Source organism: Gymnodraco acuticeps, unplaced genomic scaffold (assembly GCF_902827175.1).
Source record: "Gymnodraco acuticeps unplaced genomic scaffold, fGymAcu1.1, whole genome shotgun sequence".
Taxonomy (NCBI): domain Eukaryota; kingdom Metazoa; phylum Chordata; class Actinopteri; order Perciformes; family Bathydraconidae; genus Gymnodraco; species Gymnodraco acuticeps.
Window position 1 is genome coordinate 113417 of NW_022991942.1, and position 17500 is coordinate 130916.

General features: G+C 39.6%; 1 protein-coding gene across 1 annotated transcript in view; it reads right to left on the reverse strand.

Annotated features, from left to right (window-relative positions):
- The window catches only part of fat2 (FAT atypical cadherin 2), a 123845-nt gene extending 108505 nt beyond the window's left edge, over nt 1-15340 (reverse strand). Inside the window, exon 1 of the mRNA XM_034200484.1 lies at nt 15084-15340. The gene's annotated coding sequence lies outside the window, so the exon portion shown is untranslated. The remainder of the gene's footprint in view (nt 1-15083) is intronic.
- Between the last annotated feature and the right edge of the window lie 2160 nt (nt 15341-17500).

Here is a 17500-nt window from a genome sequence, read left to right on the forward strand (position 1 = left end):
CAAATTACCTATCCAAGCGTACTTGCTGTCTCCTCGGTTTTTATTGAAGACACTTTGAAGCTATCTGCCAAGCTAAAAATCACTTCTACATTTACAATAGCATTACTTTTCCTCATCATCACACAGAGGTAGTTCTTGTGTACTTTCACCTTTGAATCAGCTTTAATTTACCCTATATGGAAACTGGCTACCTTAAATGATTATGTTATTTATGAAAGTCTTAATAAACAAATTATATTATTTGCCTAAACTAAAAAGTGAAAACTACAAGTAGATGGTAGCTGTACTGTAAATGTCTTTATCCGGTCTTCTGGACCCCTGAAAGCTCTTTACATACTACGAGTCATTCACCCATTCACACCTCATTCATGCAGAGCAGCACCTCTAACTATAGGGAAGCTAACACTCACACACACACACTCACACACACACACACACACACACACACACACACACACACACACACACACACACACCGTTGGCCATCGGGAGCACCTCAGGGTTCAGTATCTTGCCCAAGGACACATCGACATGTTGACTGCACGGACTGGGATATAACCAACAACCTTCTGGACTCATAGTCGCCCTATAAGTGAAAAGTATTTGTGGAATGAAAAACGACTGTGAATTGTTGAACTGGTAAACTCGAATGAAATCGAGACCGAAAGGAAACGTTGGTGTTTCATCCAAACATCCATTGCTGCAGGGAAAAACCTCAGGCCATCACTGAGGTCAGCAGTTATACACTAACTCAAGTACACCCATATCATCTTCGTCACACACACACACGCACACGCACACACACACACACACATCATAACATTGTATGCTCCCCCTTAAAGCCTCCTACTACAAGCACACCGGGGAGGGAGGTGTGTGTGTGCGCGCCAGGTTGCAACCTGCAGCCACTTGTTGAGCTCCAGCTTCCTCGATCACATTTCACCCCTATCACTCCCAGGGCAGAACGAGAACAGAGGGTTTTGTTTGTTATATTTCTCCTCCAACTCTTTCCGTCAGTGGGAACCATCCTTCTCACCGCATTCAAAAAAGTCACTCAAAACCCACCTGATCAACACCGCATTCGACCTCTGACCACCCCCCCCTCTTTACGTTTTTTCTTCGTCTTTAGTTTCATGCTCCCTGATCTCTCTGCGAATTGAAAGTACTTATTGCCTGAGATCGCATGCTGTGGTTTTATTAAATGTGCCAAGTGCTAGGACTGTCTTAGGGAAGAAAGCTTTTAGATGTGCAGCTCCACTAACTTGGAACAGTCTGCAAAAAGAATGGAAAATGACCAAGCTAGTACCACTACATGTTTTTAAAGCTCGGTTGGATGCTACTCAATCAGATGCTGTTGGTACCTGTACATGTGGTTAGATATGCAAATTGTAATCCCTGTACATTTTGCTGTATGATGTCCTTTTGTTGTTCTGTTGTTTATGTTTTTATGTCTTCTTGTGGAACCTACTGCTGCAGGTCTCCCTTGAAAAAGAGATCATTGATCTCAATGGGATTTCACCTGGATAAATAAAGGTTTTGAATTGAAATGAAATTCTCTGTCAAAGCATCTTTGAGTTTTTAGAAAAGCGCTATATAAGTGTCACGTATTATTCTCCTTCTCTGTAAGCTCATCATGGTGAGATCTGAAGCAGACCCACACACACACACACACACTCTTTTAAACTAAAGCCAGGCACGTTTTTCTCTTTTAAGTTGCCGTTGTTCTGCTGCAGGCTGAGGCAACAAGATCCTTTCTGCTAATCACTTATGGTTTCTAAAATCTGACTGATATCCCTGCTATTCCCCGAGTGCAGACCTCCAAACGGTTCACGTTCAAAGGTTCTATTGTCATAAGCTGCAGTGTAGAAATGGCAATGACATTCTTCTGATCTGAGCTCCTCCAACAATGCAACATAATAAAATACAAAATAAAAAGTAGTGCAAAAAGTCTACATGTCAATAGAATATTGGATATTCAAAGATGATCACCTCTGATGGTCCCCTTTCCCGAACGTCTGTTTTCAGTGTTTATGAAATATTGTCGTAATGAGGAGACAACATGGACACTACGAAGACGTCTTGTTGTATTTTATTGCTCAGAGCGTTTAAACACGTTCAAATCTGTTGCAGAGTTGTTGTTGTGACCTGAGAGGGCGTTCAGGTTTAGTTGGGAACAAATTTGAATGAATGCAGGATGTTGTCGCAATAAAAGAAAACCACAGTTTGTGTATCCTACTTTTGATTTTTGGATCCTCTTCAAATGTTGCTGGGTTCTGCTAGAATCAGAAAACTGGGCCAGTGGTTTTTGAGTAACCCTTCTGACACACTCCATGATTCTTCTATTAGGGAGCCTCTCATAAACAGAGACAAACTGATATTTGAATATATTTGTGGGAGGTCTTTCCGGCTTAAAGGATTATTTTACCCAAAAGACCCTAAATAACCCGAACCTTTGGATAATCACATCCACCTTCATTTTATCAATGTACATATTAACAGTGTTGGAACAAGTACTCGTTTACTTGAGTAAAAGTAGAAATACTATGGTCTTAAAATTGTAGAAAAGTATTAGCATCAAAATATTCTCATTCTGCATATAAACAGTTTCAGAATAATATGAAGTACCCAAGTATTATCAGCTAAATGCACCTCAAATATCAAAAGTACTGGTAATGCAGAATGGATCTTTTGATAGTATGATATTACTATTGTTACGGACCAAAGTTAAATACTGGAAATACTGTGTGGATTAGTAGTACAGTACTGCATTATACTATATCAGCATATATATATAGATCAATTGAATCAAAGAAAACACATTTTTGACTGTCTACCAAGTCGTCTAATATGTATACAAAGCAGTACTATTTTGAGTAAAATCAATAGAGAAACAATGTCAGTCTCTGCTCTTGGTAAGTTAGCCCTTGGCCGTATCTTTTAACAGTAACCTTTAATTATTTAACAGAAACACAAAGTACTTTAACCCACACAGCACTTCACTCAATGTAAAGTTTAGTCACCCGTTTCCTGCGTGGTTACTATTGCAACACGGACAAGTTGGATCACGGAGCTGCCAATCTGGCTTTGTGAACCCCGGGGCGTTTTCTGATGGGGGGGAAGGGAGTGTGGTTTCTGAAGAACCCTCAACAAGCCCTGCCTGGCCCAGTGGCACAAGGGCAATTACCCCCATGTGCAGAGGTGGGAAGTAGTGGAGTACAAATACTTTTCTGTAGTTTGCTGTAGTAGTTTCTGTACTTAAGTACATTGTTCTGGTATCAGTACTTTACTCCACTACTTATTGTTTTAACGACTTTTTACTTTCTACTTCTTACATTTTGAACACAAATACCTGTACTTTCTACTTCTTACATGTTGAACTCAAATACCTGTACTTTCTACTTCTTACATGTTGAACACAAATACCTGTACTTTCTACTTCTTACATGTTGAACCCAAATACCTGTACTTTCTACTTCTTACATGTTGAACTCAAATACCTGTACTTTCTACTTCTTACATGTTGAACTCAAATACCTGTACTTTCTACTTCTTACATGTTGAACCCAAATACCTGTACTTTCTACTTCTTACATGTTGAACCCAAATACCTGTACTTTCTACTTCTTACATGTTGAACTCAAATACCTGTACTTTCTACTTCTTACATGTTGAACTCAAATACCTGTACTTTCTACTTCTTACATGTTGAACTCAAATACCTGTACTTTCTACTTCTTACATGTTGAACCCAAATACCTGTACTTTCTATTTCTTACATGTTGAACCCAAATACCTGTACTTTCTACTTCTTTCATGTTGAACCCAAATACCTGTACTTTCTACTTCTTACATGTTGAACACAAATACCTGTACTTTCTACTTCTTTCATGTTGAACCCAAATACCTGTACTTTCTACTTCTCACATGTTGAACACAAATACCTGTACTTTCTACTTCTTACATGTTGAACACACATACCTGTACTTTCTACTTCTTACATGTTGAACCCAAATACCTGTACTTTCTACTTCTTACATGTTGAACACAAATACCTGTACTTTCTACTTCTTACATGTTGAACACAAATACCTGTTCTTTCTACTTCTTACATGTTGAACACAAATACCTGTACTTTCTACTTCTTACATGTTGAACACAAATACCTGTACTTTCTACTTCTTACATGTTGAACTCAAATACCTGTACTTTCTACTTCTTACATGTTGAACACAAATACCTGTTCTTTCTACTTCTTACATGTTGAACACAAAATACCTGTACTTTCTACTTCTTACATGTTGAACTCAAATACTTGTACTTTCTACTTCTTACATGTTGAACACAAATACCTGTACTTTCTACTTCTTACATGTTGAACCCAAATACCTGTACTTTCTACTTCTTACATGTTGAACACAAATACCTGTACTTTCTACTTCTTACATGTTGAACTCAAATACCTGTACTTTCTACTTCTCTCATTTCCCAAACAGCTGGTTCCTTTAGTCTGAATGTGTGTTTGGTGCGTGATCATTATTCTTTAGAGTCATTGCGTGCCTATTGATTTGAACACGATCCGTGTATCCATCATTTCCTGGTCTTCTCTAAAGAAGAGGGACCAATGGAAACGTTGTCATGTTGCCGTTGTTCAGCATGGAAACATTCATTAGCTAACAATGACATTATTGTTCTATTAATATAAAGGGAGGTCAGGTACTCTTTAAAGCAGCTGCTAGTTATGGGTACTTTTTACTGAAGGACATTTCAAAGCCTCTTTACTTTTACTTGAGTAAAGAAGTTTAGTCAGTACTTCTACTTTCACCGGAGTATTTTTAAACACGAGTATCTGTACTTCTACTTGAGTAAAGGATGTGTACTTTTGCCATCCCTCCCCATTTGTTTGTACAAAGGTTATTCACAAGAAGAGTGTGGTAAAATATGAAGAAAGTGATTTCAGGTTTTTTTTCACGGGAAACTATACAGCATTATCCCTCCTCCTTCTTCTGTTCCTTCTGCAATTCATCCCTTCAACCTGCTTCCTGTTATTTGTGAAGTGATTATACCCCCACTTTCAGAAAAGAAAGGAAAGAAAGAGGCAGATGCTGAAATATAATATCTAAGCAATCACATCAAGGCTCTGGTTTTAGATGTGGGCGTTTCAAAAGAATCGCAGACGGGCTGACGTAGCTTTTGGTTTAATGAAAATACGGCTTTATTCATCCGTCCAACACCTTTACAGTAACCTGATCTACAGACATTAGTTCTGTTCTGTTTCCCTCTAAATATACAAGTGCACCTTCACCAATATCACCTAACCTTAGCCTGGTAATTTCGCATTTCTAACCGCATGGTTTAAAGCATTCTGTGTAGCTTAAAACACATTTACGGAGATCTTTAGGTGCTAATTAGTGCATATGTCAAGGACTATTAATCTGCCTTTTACCAATTATAGCTTTATAAACAATACATTCACTGTTTAAATCATGCATTTAAATACAAAAAAGGGTGAGTTGAAAGTAGTGTTGCCCTTTATCCTCATGTTGACTGGTACAGTTTCCTCCATGTGTCCTAATTACATTTACTTATAGACTTTACGCATAATTGCTAAGTTCAATTTCCTGCCTTTTCATAGAAACACATTACCCTCCATGATCTGGAACAATGTAACGCGGTAATGAGTCTGTGCTGCAGCATGAAGCCTTGATGGATGAAAAGGCTTCACTGGATGTCAGCCTATTAAGCGCCCAGTCTTGCATTATGGACGCAAAAGAAAAAAGTTACTAGATTGCTCACTAAAAGTTGTTTTCGCTCCACCAAATCACAGGATGAAATAACAAGGAAATGTCAAATGTGACAATGAAATGCATAAATTACAGTAGGAGGTCCCATATTCAGATAGAAGCTCCCTCTGGAACTCACTCCCCAAACTCATCCGTGAGTGCCTGATCTCACCATGTTCAAATCACAAATCAAAACTCACCTCTCCAGAAGCGCTTTTAGTCTGTAATTAATGTTGTGTTTCATATATTTTAAGTGTGTAGTTTTAATTATGTTGTTATGAATTTGAACTCTGTAAAGTGTCTTTGAGTTTCAAGAAAAGCGCTCTATCTGTCAGGTCTTTAGCATTTAAGGTAAAGTTCTACATCGTCTGGGAAAGTAATGAGCAACAATAAATGATTCACCTCATGTAGCCCCGTTTCTTTCCCCAGCTCTGGTTCAAATCAAAAGGTGTTTGATCTTCCGGTTTAGCACTAGTCGCATTGAAAACAATATATTTGATTTGGATCATTCACAGTTTAACTCACCTATCAAATGGTTTTGCTGTACATGGCTCTGCTATGACACACCGAATAGTCGTTATAAAGCTCATGTGGACCGTTTATAATAAATGTAAATGTCCACTGTGTTAACATTTTATCAAAAACCAGTTAACTTACAGACTTCAATTTATCAGCATGCTATTTAGCTGGCAGATGTTAGCTATCTTTTCATAAAGCTAACTATGTTAGCGTTCTTTGACACCGGCTAGCTAGCATTAGCCATCTTTCTAACATGTTTGCTTGCTTACGTTAGCTACCTATCTAACAAGCTAGCTCAGTAATAGTAACCATCCAGCTAGCTACTAACAAATTGGTGGCTCTCATAATTTAAATCTGAATTATAATTTAATACCATGTGGTTAAACCTTAAGTGTGGAACTGTGTCTACGTTCAGGACGTGTGTGATACTTTCAGTGTGCTATTTAACTAGCAAACGTTAGCTATCAGGCTAACTAGCCAACTTTGGCTATCTATCTATCAAACAATCTAGCCAACGTTTGCTATCTAATTTACTATGTATTTAATTAGCTTACGTTAGCCACCTAGCTCACAAGTTAGCTGAATGTTAGCTTTGTAGCCAGCCATGGCCAAATTGGTAGCTCTCATTATTATTTATTATTTAGATTTAATATAATTATAATATGTTTCAATATGGCGGAAAATGCACTAAACTCATTTTAAAGGAATAAGGAATATAAGTAATCACCTTAATAGACTGCCTCGATGTACTGAAGCATAGTAGTTATATTACTACTATTCAATTATCATTATTTTCGAGAATCTGGTGCCTCATCTATAAAATATTGTATTGCAGCCCGTGTTTATGTCTACAAGCCGGGAGCTGACTTATAAATCATCTTTTGGTACAGCCTACTCCAAATATCTGACACATAGACCACCATGCAGGGAATAAAATGTGTGCGCTGGTGTTGACGGTTAAATATGAACGGAAAACAATAAGGCATTCACTCCTGCAGCTACACTGTTCCCTGGCATGTGTTCCTGCTACCAGATGACAAACAAGGTCATTCAAATCAGCCGTTGTAGGGATTTCATCATGCTGTCCTTTATATGATCTGCCTCCCAGCATTGCTATAACTTTATGACTTTTTTCCTGTTGTCTGCACTTAACGACCCCCGAAATTAGACGTCTGTGCAACAGTGTCCAGTCAGTGGAGGAATCCTTTGGTCTCTTTTGAGTCGTGCATTAGCATTGCACTGCATTAATCATGCAATATCAATCTCACATTTAATCCAACATTAGAATCAGATTGAAGGTTTTTAAATGTATGGCACACAGACAGTTTTTGATATTAGATTAGATATGATGTTCATTACAAATTGGGAAATTGCTTCGTCACAGCAACACGTTAAGAGGGGTGTTGAGTTAAACGATTAGAATCAAAACAAGTTAACATAAACAGTTAAAAATAACTCTTGTCAAGCATGTAAAGTTCGGATCAGATCAGACAATGTTTAGTTAACACAGTAAAACGTCCAATAAATGGTGTGTTCTCCATTCACCTAAAAACTCATAGTTTTAACTATTTTTGACTATTCCTTCACACTGCGACACATTTGATGTACGGTTCCTCCACCCACATGTTGAATACATCTGAGCTACTCCCTAGGAGGCGACCAAAGAATTTTACTGTAAAAATACAGAAAAATATGCTCATTTTCAAAATCACCGACTTCCAGGTGGTCAGGAAGCCAATTTTCAAATATGTTCACAATCCTAAGAGCCATGTAAATGTATATGTATTGAGGTAGTGTTGGTACAAAATGTACAGGGTAAATCAGGAGAAGTATACTTTACCCTCAGTGTCTCATATAATATGATTTAATTAAGAAACTGTTAAGCCAACTAACTAAACTGCCATCTGTGAAACGTCTCTCTGCTGGGGTGAAATTTCAGATCAGACCTCCTGGATTATTGTAGGGGTTACGAGGCTGACCACCACCTGGAGAGTTTCAGGGTTTGGGGAAGGGCGCGACCTCCTTTAAACTCTCAAACCAGCATGAAGCCGGGACATGGAGGCCTTAAACTGGAGACCAGTGCTTATATTGGGATGGACTACAGAGCGCTCTGATGTAACTCAGTTACCAGAGTAAGAGTCTTTAAAGGTCACCTATTGTGCAAAATCCACTTCCTCATGTCTCTTCTACATCAACATGTGTCCCCTCTGTGTAAAGAAACTCTCTCTTTACACAGAGCCAATCATTAACCATTAGCCAATTAGCCAACCATTAGCCAATCATTAGCCATTAGCCAATCACCAACCAAGGTAACCCCCCCCCCCCCCCTTATCACCTGAATCTCTAGTACCTCATTCACACCAACGGTGTTTCAGGGCCGGTTCGGAGCTGGAGCTTGAAAAGCACCGGGTTTTCCTCTTCACACCGCAGCGGAGCAGCCTCTTAGCTCCGGAATCCGGTTCGTTTCAAGCACCAAAAAATTGTCCGGCCAGAGCAAAAGCACCACATACGTCACGCTTACATCGAGGCAGGGGCAGGGGCCGGATCAACTCCTGAACAACAACAACAAGCTCGCGTTTTATCCAGCTTGTACACAACGATGGAGAAACTTAACAAGCAGCAGTGGTCCACTGAAGAGACCAGCTACCTGCTGGGAATCTGGTCTTCAGAAGAGGTGCAGAGGAAGCTGGAGCACAATCGGCCATTGTTGTTGTTGTCGGTGTCAGCTGTGAGGGGTTTCCGCGCGGTTTGGCTTTATGAAGCAGGCACGCAAACGATGACGCAGCACCAGTCGGACTCTGGGCGGTGTGAAAAGAGCCTCCACTAAACCGAAGAACCGGTTCTGAACCTGAAAAGCTCTAGCACGGAGCTTGAACCGGAGTTGCGTTGGTGTGAATGAGGTACTAGAGCACCATTGAGTTATTTGTAACCAAATGTCTCTCAGAGGGGCGTGGGGAGGGGCTCCTTATTTTCATCTAAAGTAACAGACAGAGCATCAGCACTTTGGAAACAGGGCTGAAACAGAGGGGATTATGGGTAATGCTGCAATGATCTGTTTGGTGTTTCAGCCAATCAGAGACAGGCTCTGGATATATCTGAGAGCTGTGATATACTGATGAAAAACAGTCTGATAGGGGACCTTTAAATAAACAGCAATCAGGACTAAATATGCAGGCATCGTTACACACCATCTAGTAGTGGTTATCACGTCGCCTCACACGCGAAAGGTCCCCGGTTGTTTTGTTTATGGTAGTTTTAAGCGATTTGTAAGCATTTATAGAGGAATCATCTTCACTTAGAACTAAATGAATATAAGATTAAGGAAGATGGAACATTACATGAGTGTAAGATTTAATAAATACAAACTAAAGGTTCCTCTTCTGCTTCTAATATTTGGGGTTTGATGGTTAACATTGAATTAGATGCTCTGCAATGTTGATTTTACCATGCTCTATTAAAGTGATAAACTATACAAACAATGAGCCATATCATGCTTATAAGTGAAGGGGATATGTCTGCAGAAGGACCATCAAAATCATCATTGTGTTATTATGCTGTATGGAGATATAAGAAGTTTCTTGCAAATCAGTAAGGATGGGAATAACGAACCGCGTCCACATTGTCGGATCTAATAATAATCGTATTGCTTTGGGGTCAGTGCAACTTGTACTGTTTGTGAAATGACTGTTATTCTTAGCGTGTACAAACAAGTCAAGGAAGTCTGTTTTTGACTCAACAGGAAACTGCAGAGCCTCGTCCCTACCCTAAAACTTTTACTGTCGCAGCGTCTGTTAAAGTGTTTTGTTGCACCACTGTGGGCACTCGTAAAAAAGCAATGAAGAGTCATGGAAAAGTTCTGGGGATGAGATTTAAAGTAACTTTCAGAAGAACTGTGAGAATGAAAATTGCATTTAGACTTGAAAGTGTTTGTTAAAGCCCTTTAAAGTTGGATTGTGGGATTTCTAAATATAAATCTGTTGCATTCAGTTTCTCCCAGAATACAGTGATGTTTGAAACTGTGAAGGTCGGCTTTAACCCTCAGATGCCCTTCGAGTGGCTGGACCCTACACTCTTCCAGAAGTGGGTCAAAAAGGACCCGAATTAGAATAATATGTGTTTTTATACAATTTTTGTCATTTTGGTTAAGAAAAATCACTTGTATAATATTATTATATTTTGGTTCACACTAGAAATATTTTATATTTAACTTTTCACTATTTATAATTTTAGACATTTTTTTTACATTTTGAAAAAAAAACGTTTTGAACATATCGATCGAAAGATCTCCGCTATTCTGAGACCCTCACAGTATTCCAGTCCCTTTTCAAAACTCATCTCTTCTCCTCTTGTCTACTCATAGCCCACCCCCCATCAATCCATGCCGGTTGATCCAGTTTGATAGTCCTAACCCCCCCCTAACCTCCCCTTATATTGTAAAGTGATTTGAGTCCTTGAAAAGCCCTATACAAATACAGTATAATGTATTATTATTATTACACTGACAGGTATCAGATCTTGCTGTGTAAAATAATCTTCCTGAGAGGTGTCACTTGTGATGTGTGGTCTACAGTGAATGCATTCCTGACAGCAACAGATGATAAGAATCAAAGGTTCCCAGAGGATTCCATAGAAAATGCATGCGGGTCATTTTTTACCCACTTATGGAAGCTTGGGGTAGCAATACAAAAACTACAATTTCTTAAAATGTATAAAATTTAAATTTTAAATGTGAATGGCATGATATCCAAAACATGTTTTTGAGGAATAGCTGGAGTATGAAATGATAACAAAATGTAATTACAAAGATATTCTAAGATAACCACCTCAACGGGTCCAAAAAGACCCACTTATGCATCGAAGGGATCAAATCAATTATGTCAACAACAATGTTTTTATAATAACTCTCACTGCCTGAACTTAGACACATGTCCGCACTGCAAGTTTAACCATAGGAAGTTACATCATAAATCTGATGTAAATTATGAGAGCCACCAATATTGTAAAAGCTAGTTTGAAGTCAAATATTCCTTAATTATATACATCCTTTATTTAACCAGGTAAAAGTCCCAGCTTGTTAGATAGATAGCTAACGTAAGCTAGCAAACTAGTTAGACAGATAACTGGCTTGATTGTTAAGTAGATTGCTAACATTAGCTAGCTGGTTAGCTTTTTTTAAAGATAGCTAACGTTCACTAGCTAAATAGATTGAATTCAGTCTCTAGGTTAACTTGTTTTTATACATTTTAACACGGTGGTACTTTGTCAGTTTGGCAGTGAGAGTTATAATAAACTGTTCACATGAGCTTTAGTCTGCAGTCTGGCTCATACGTTTTGTTTTTTCCTTAGCTCCTCATAGCAGAGCAGCTACAACAAGAGACTCTACACAGTTATTAAACATGTCCTCATATGATGTTGTCATCCTGCAGTCACTAACAGAGGATGGATGCTGAAAAAACAATCAATAGGTGCAGTGTAGCTGTGAATAATCTAAATATAATGTACACAATGCTGCTAATGCTAAACCTGGAAAACTAATACTTTTTCATTTGAACCAGAAGTGGGAAAGAAGTGACGCTTCAGAATATTCCCATATTTCCTCTTCCCTCTCCTCTCAGAGCTGCAGGGTTTTGTTATATCAATCAATCAATGATTGATTGATGGTTTTGTTATAAAGGCCAGAAGGTTGAGTAGAGGGGTCGGGGGTGTCCTTTCCACTTAAACTGCCCCCCAAACACACAACACACACACACACACACACACACACACACACACACACACACACACACACACAACACACACACACACACACACACACACACACACACACACACAAACACCCAAAGGGTCTCTCAGGCCTCAAAGCAAATACTATAATTACAGGGAGGGGCTGAAATGCCTGAGCAGCATTCCCCATTAGCAACGTTTGGACCTCAATGCATGGGGTAGGTATTTGATGGAGTCGTAGATAGGTGGCTGTTTTGGGTAGGTGTGTTTATTTGTTATCTAGGGTGCATTACATCTAATTATCCCTCATGCCACCCTCGTTTAGATTGTGTTCCCAGTGATTCCTTGCATAATGTCCTGGCTTCCCTGGTGGATTTCCTGCAGTCAGATAGCAGTCAAAGCAATAAAACAGTGAGTGGAAGAGGCCAACAGGCTAATTGCATGAGGTTCATATCCATCTGTTCTTTATGACAGGCAGTCGCATCCATCCTCCGAGTCTAGACTTTATCTCAACTAATCCAAGCAGCCTTGTTAGCGGCACCGTCAGTAATAGAGTAGTCCTAAAACCTGGAAAAAATAATTGTACCACTCCCTGTCAACTGGTCCAGAAGTCAATGGTTTCTGAATTGGTCTGAATGCTGAAATAAGGTCTGTGGTTAACACAAGCTGAAGAGATTTTAACGTTTTGTCCTACGTCAGTAAATACCCCAGTGGTGAATTTAAAAACTGTGATAGTAAACAACTAAATGAGACGATTAAACGTCATCACGTCCAACATTAGCCACCTTTAGCTTAGCGGTGGTGACGTGAAGTCATGTGACCGTGCTGTAGTTCCTTTATAGCCCAACATTAGCCTCCTTTAGCTTAGCGGTGGTGACGTGAAGTCATGTGACTGTGCCGTAGTTCCTTTATAGCCCAACATTAGCCTCCTTTAGCTTAGCGATGGTGACGTGAAGTCATGTGACCGTGCTTTAGTTCCTCTATAGCCCAACATTAGCCACCTTTAGCTTAGCGGTGGTGACGTGAAGTCATGTGACCGTGCTGTAGTTCCTTTATAACTGTGAGCTACGTTAAAAACTACGTTAGCTTTTCACTTCAGAAATCATCAAGTGATTTTAATATGTGGAGATTATCCTGCTGAACAAAACGTTTATCATAAACATTTGTTTGACACAGAGATAATTTTCTCACATAATCCAAATTCCATTGGAGAAACAATGTTGGGAACCTGGGAGATGCTAACTGTTGGGTCGTTCTGCAAAAACATATAATGAGTGCATCACTTTATGAGGCTCAGCTCAGCTTTTGCCAAATTGGCCATTAGCTCATTTAAAAAGCTCTCTATGTAGACTGAAAGGGTTGCACACGCTTGACTGTGATATTTCAGCGTTTCTGCACAAAACACAGACAACTTTACATGATAAGAAAACTAAATGTAGGCTTATGAGAGATATGGAATTTCTCCAATGAAGTGCCTTCCTGCCTGAAAACCAAATGTACCCTCAGGCAACTTTTGGGGTCAAATTAGGTGTTGGTTCCAAAACAACCAGCTGTGTGTCCCTTTCCATTAGAGAGAGTCGACTTTTCTAACAAATGAATTGGTCAGTGCTTCAAGGTTATCTTGTTTCTCATCCATCACTTAGGTAATCCTCAAGTGACAGGACTTCTTAAAGCAGCAGAGAAACAACCCAATTCCTGACCTGACGTTGTAATGCTCATCATCTATTTTCCTGTCGTTGCATCACAGAGGGTTTGGGTGCATTGCTCAAGAACATAATTGAGCTGTTTACATTGCACGCTGAGGAAAGGCAAGGGAGAGGAGGGAATGTTTGACCAAACGTCAGGATTTGAAGCGTGCACCAACATGTACTCTAATCTCATTCAAACGCTGCGAGCTGAAGCTGTCAGACACACAGATCCTTAATGAAACAACCCACACACACACAGCCACACACACACAGCCACACACACACAGCCACACACACAGCCACACACACACAGCCACACACAGAGATGGCAAAAGTACACACATCCTTCACTCAAGTAGAGTACAGATACTCCTTTTAAAAAGGTAGAAGTACTGACTAAACTGCTTTACTCAAGTCAAAGTAAAGAGGGCTTTGAAATGTACTTAAGTAAAAAGTACCCATAACTAGCAGCTGTTTAAAAGAGCACCTGATACCAGAAACATGTACTTAAGTAAAGTAAAAAAGTATTTGTACTCCAATACTTCCCACCTCTGCACACACACACGGACACACACAGCCTCACACACACTCTTTTAAATGAATAATAATAATAATAATAATAATTTCAATTTATATAGCGCCTTTCACGAAACCCAAGGACGCTTTACAATGGGAAGTAATGTACGATATCTCTTTGGAAACAGTGGTGGAAAGTATTTATTTTCTGGAGTACAATTGTGAGGTACTTGTACTTTACTAGTCGTATTTTGTATTTATATTTCAATGTACTTCTACTTGTACTGTCTTGTTGTACTGCTACTTGTATACTTCTACTCCAATACCTTTTGGAGGCAAATATTGTATTTCCATTCCATGACGTTTATCTGACAGCTTAAGTCACTTTGCAAATTCATATAATTAATGATAAAAAGAAAATACATGAATTAAACGTAAGTTAAAATAAATAAATATGAAAAATTCTAACATAAAAAAGAAAGCAATCAGCTCTTAGATTATGATATAAAATAATATGTTTTCACCTGGCAGTATAAGAGTGGGCGCTAACTTTACTAAAAAATCTAAATTATATATATTTGATAAAATATCCATTATTTTATATTTTTTAAACAGTAATTCTGAATCACGCATTTTATTTTTGGCCCCTTGAAGTATAGTTGGATGCTAATACTACAGTAGGACAAGATATAAGAAGCGCAAACTGTCTTATAACCCTCATAATAAGAACACTTCTTCCGAGGCTCTGTGTGCACACTCCCGGGCAGTGTTTAGTGATATAAATACTAAAGAGTTATTCTACACAGTAAACGGTGAATGAAGTGATAGTGAAGCAACACACATGATGAGAACTCACCGTGGGTCCAGTTAGACGACGCTTCCAGGAATATCTGTCTCCCCCTCTCACACTTCAGGAACTTCAAAGGTCCTCAGACAGGACGGCAACAAGCTCCGTACTCCCATGGTGGTTTGGTTTAAAAATCCATAAGAGAAAAAGTTAAAAAGATACTTTAAGTAAGACACACACACACATTGACACTCACACACGCATATGGAGCTGCAGGAATGTGTTTTGACTGACGCTTGCTTCAACCTCAGTGCCTTCAAAGGCTCTGAACCAGTGAGACACCTCAACACTCCCTCAGGATCCCATCCCATCCCCACCCACTTCTCACACTGTCCCCTCCCCACACACACACACACACACACACACACACACACACAAACACACACACACACACACACACACACACGCCCATGTGCCCAGATTGTGTGTTGCAACCCCCCCTCATCTGTTGCCTGTGGGTTCGGGCCTTTGGGCTTAAGCCAGGACTTCTAGGGTGTGTGTGTGTGTGTGTGTGTGTGGTGTGTGTGTGTGTGTGTGTGTGTGTGTGTGTGTGTGTGTGTGTGTGGTGGTGTGTGTGTGTGGTGTGTGTGTGGGTGTGGGTGTGGGTGTGTGTGGGTGATGTTCAGGTGTATATCAGTATGTAGTGTCTCTACTTTAAAGAGTCCTCTCCTGCTGATGTTCAGGTGTATATCAGTATGTAGTGTCTCTACTTTAAGAGTCCTCTCCTGCTGATGTTCAGGTGTATATCAGTATGTAGTGTCTCTACTTTAAAAGAGTCCTCTCCTGCTGAATGTTCAGGTGTATATCAGTATGTAGTGTCTCTACTTTAAAAGAGTCCCTCTCCTGCTGATGTTCAGGTGTATATTCAGTATGTAGTGTCTCTACTTTAAAGAGTCCTCTCCTGCTGATGTTCAGGTGTAATATCAGTATGTAGTGTCTCTACTTTAAAGAGTCCTCTCCTGCTGATGTTCAGGTGTATATCAGTATGTAGTGTCTCTACTTTAAAGAGTCCTCTCCTGCTGATGTTCAGGTGTATATCAGTATGTAGTGTCTCTACTTTAAAGAGTCCTCTCTCCTGCTGAATGTTCAGGGCGTATATCAGTATGTAGTGTCTCTACTTTAAAGAGTCCTCTCCTGCTGATGTTCAGGTGTATATCAAGTATGTAGTGTCTCTACTTTAAAGAGTCCTCTCCTGCTGATGTTCAGGTGTATATCAGTATGTAGTGTCTCTACTTTAAAGAGTCCTCTCCTGCTGATGTTCAGGTGTATATCAGTATGTAGTGTCTCTACTTTAAAGAGTCCTCTCCTGCTGATGTTCAGGGTATATCAGTATGTAGTGTCTCTACTTTTAAAGAGTCCTCTCCTGCTGATGTTCAGGCGTATATCAGTATGTAGTGTCTCTACTTTAAAGAGTCCTCTCCTGCTGATGTTCAGGTGTATATCAGTATGTAGTGACTCTACTTTAAAGAGTCCTCTCCTGCTGATGTTCAGGTGTATATCAGTCTGTAGTGTCTCTACTTTAAAGAGTCCTCTCCTGACTGATGTTCAGGGTATATCAGTAGTGTCTCTATTAAGAGTCCTATCATGATGAGTTCAGGTGTATATCAGTAGGTCTCTACTTTAAGAGGTCCTCTCCTGCGTGATGTTTCAGGCGTATATCAGTATGTAGATGTCTCTACTCTTAAATGAGTCCTCTCCTGCTGATGTTCAGGTGTATATCCGTATGTAGTGATTCTCTCCTTTAAGAGTCCTCTCCTGCTGATGTTCAGGTGTTATATCAGTATGTAGTGGTCTCTACTTTTAAAGAGTCCTCTCCTGCTATGATTCAGGCTGTTATAATCAGTATGTAGTGTCTCTTACTCTTTCCAAGAGTCCTCTCCTGCTGATGTTCAGGCTGTATATCAGATATGTAGTGTCTCTACTTTAAAGAGTCCTCTCCTGCCTGATGTTCAGGTGTATATCAGTATGTAGGTTGCTCTCTACCTTTAAAGAGTTCCTCTCCTGGCTGCTGTTCAGGTGTATATCAGTATGATAGTTTGTCTTCTACTTTTAAAGAGTCCTCTCCTGCTGATGTTTCAGGTTGTGATACTAGTATGTAGTGTTCTCCTACTTTAAAGAGTCCTCTCCTGCTGATGTTCAGGTTTGGTATATCTAGTATGTAGTGCCCTCTACTTTCAAAGGAGTCCCTCTCCTGCTGATGTTCAGGTGTATATCAGTATGTAGTGTCTCTACTTTAAAGAGTCCTCTCCTGCTGATGTTCAGGTGTTATATCAGTAATGTAGTGTCTCTACTTTAAAGAGTCCTCTCCTGCTGATGTTCAGGTGTATATCAGTATGTAGTGTCTCTACTTTAAAGAGTCCTCTCCTGCCTGATGTTCAGGTGTATATCAGTATGAGTGTCTCTACTTTAAAGAGTCCTCTCCCTGC